Source organism: Ciconia boyciana, chromosome 5 (genome assembly GCF_034638445.1).
Source record: "Ciconia boyciana chromosome 5, ASM3463844v1, whole genome shotgun sequence".
Taxonomy (NCBI): domain Eukaryota; kingdom Metazoa; phylum Chordata; class Aves; order Ciconiiformes; family Ciconiidae; genus Ciconia; species Ciconia boyciana.
This window is the reverse complement of record NC_132938.1, coordinates 28,963,333-28,966,181: the sequence shown is the minus strand read 5'-3', so window position 1 is coordinate 28,966,181 and position 2,849 is coordinate 28,963,333.

Sequence of the window (2,849 nt, the reverse complement as noted above, 5' to 3'; positions counted from 1 at the left end):
GCTTAAAGTTGTTTTGATGAACTAGGCATTTCTTCAAAAGAAAGCTAAATTTGGTGTATTTCCAATTTACACTAAATTCCAGCAAGCTAGCTAATCTAGCTCAGTTGCTTTGTGTGATGTGGAAATTGTAAGGTTTACGATGTCTTTGGGGTATGGCTGATATCATTAGGGACTGGAGAATCTCTGCTGTGAGGAGAGGCTGAGAGAGCTAAGGAACTGTTTAGCCTGGAGAAGAGAAGGATCAGGGGAGTTGTTTATCTTTGTGTATAAATACCTCATGGGAGGATGTAAAGAGGAGGGAGCCAGGCTCTTCTCAGTGGTATCCAGTGAAAGGGCAAGAGGCAATAAGCACAACCTGAAACACATCTGAACAGAAGAAACCATGTTTTTACTGTGAGGGTGGTCAAACACTGGAACAGGTTTCCCAGAAAGGCCGTGGAGTCTCCATCCATCAAAACATGGCTGGATATGGTCCTGAGCAACCCGCTGTAGGTGACCCTGGTTGTGCAGGAGGTTGGACTAGAAGATCTCCAGAGGTCCCTGCCCGCATCAGTGATCCTGTGATTCTCTGATCTTTGATCTCTGGTGCATGATTATGTATATGATGGATAGGGACCAACTATAGAAATGACCTACAGTTTAGGTAAATTTAATATCTCCCCCGGTTATTGCTGGGAGACACTCAAATTTTCTGAAGAAGTTGGTTAGTATGATAATGATATGGCTATATGAAGAGTGGAAAGTCATGACATGTAAGAGCTAGGAACTGCCCAAGGACGTGTCAGATGTGCAAGGTTTGTATGCTGCCCCTGTGTGACCAATTGTGATGTGGTAGAACTTCCCACATGCTCAGGCAGAAGCTGCTGCCTGTGACTTAAGGACAGGTCACCAGAATGCGAGCACTGATATGCAGGGCTCTCTGAAGGGCATAGTTCTGCTTTTACTACATTGGGGCACTTACAATCATGAGCATCCTAAACACTCTCCTATCTTTTCTGTTTGCCCTGTTGGCTGGAATTATCCTTATTTTTGGCTTGATTGTTGTGTTCTGCATCCTGCTTTTCAGCATCAGACTTACTCTTATTCTTCATAGAATCGTAGAATCATAGAATAGTTTGGGTTGGAATGGACCTTTAAAGGTCATCTAGTCCAACCCCCCTGCAATGAACAAGGACATCTTCAACTAGATCAGGTTGCTAAGAGCCCCATCCAATCTGACCTTGAATGTTTCCAGAGATGAGGCATCTACCCCCTCTTCGGGCAACCTGTTCCAGTGTTTCACCACCCTCATCGTAAAAAATTTCTTCCTTATATCTAATCTAAACCTACCCTCTTTTAGTTTAAAACTATTACCCCTTGTCCTATTGCAACAGGCCCTGCTAAAAAGTTTGTCCCCATCTTTCTTATAAGCCTCCTTTAAGTACTGAAAGGCTGCAGTAAAGTCTCCCTGAAGCCTTCTCTTCTCCAGGCTGAACAACCCCAACTCTCAGCCTTTCTGCATAGGAGAAGTGTTCCATCCCTCTGATCATTTTTTTATGTGGAAGTGGCCCTCCTCTGGACCCGCTCCAACAGGTCCTTGTCTTTCATGTGATGAGGACTGCAGAGCTGGATGCAGTACTCCAGGTGGGGTGTCATGAGAGCGGGGTAAAGGGGCAGAATCACCTCCCTCGACTTGCTGGTCATGCTGCTTTTGATGCAGCCCGGGATACGGTTGGCCTTCTGGGCTGCATACGGTTAAACCAAGATAGTCACCAAGTTCAGTAAAGCAGGGATGGTGACTGAATATTACATCTATAATCTAGTCACCAAACCAAATGCAACTCAGATAGACATTGAATTTGATAAAGCTGATTTACTAGCCAAACTGGCCAAGGAGATCATTCCTGATTACAGTGTGATGGGTACCAGAATTTTTTTTTAATCATCATAATCACCATCATCATTATAATTTTTCACTTTGTTGTTATTGTTCCATGGCCAATTTAAAATAGAATTTAACTCTGTTTTTAGTTCATCTTGATAGGTAGGACAAAGGGGTAGCTCTACTGAAAGCAATGGAAATGAAGAATATTACTCAATATAAGTTGTTTGTAACAATCATGAGCTGAGTTCTAGAAGTACTTAAAAATATCGTATATTGATTATAGATCAAGCCTTTGCAAATAGTTCACCAGCTTTGAGAAGAAAGGGAATCAGAAGATTTCAGATATACATCAGAAAGGACATCAGTCAGTTCTAAGTTATGTAAAAGATGTTTTATGGTTTTTTGAACCTGGCAGTGCCAAAGGATGGTAAACCAAGAATAAACATAAGGGGAACATGAATTGCTTCCACTTACAAGTCATTTTTTGCTACTTTTTGTTGTTTTGTTATTTTTGTTCTTTTTTTATGTTAGTGGTGTAAAGTATTTTTTGAAATTCTATGACTCTATAAATAAAATCGGAGGTCTGAGGTATTCTACAGGCATTTGATATGGTGTTGACTTGAAAACTCTGCATACCTTTATAGAAATGGCTTATTTCCCTATCAGTAGTTCTACCTTTGGAGAAAGGTAATTTCCTTTAGAAAGGAAATAATTTTCAAAACAAGACAATATTGTTTTGTCTGTGAGCTGTGACTTAGTTCTATAGCAATCAGGAGAAGTTTAGGGCTTGCCTATGCATTACAGAAGATAATTAGAATGGTGAAATTTGTATTTAAAGTTGGTATTCCTATGTCTCTGAATATGGAGGTGGGCCTGACAAGGTAGAGTCAGTTTTATTTGTGTATTTAAAGTTAAAACATTTATAATGGATGAAAATACTCTATGCTAATCTGATGTTATGTATCATCTTTATGTATATATATAC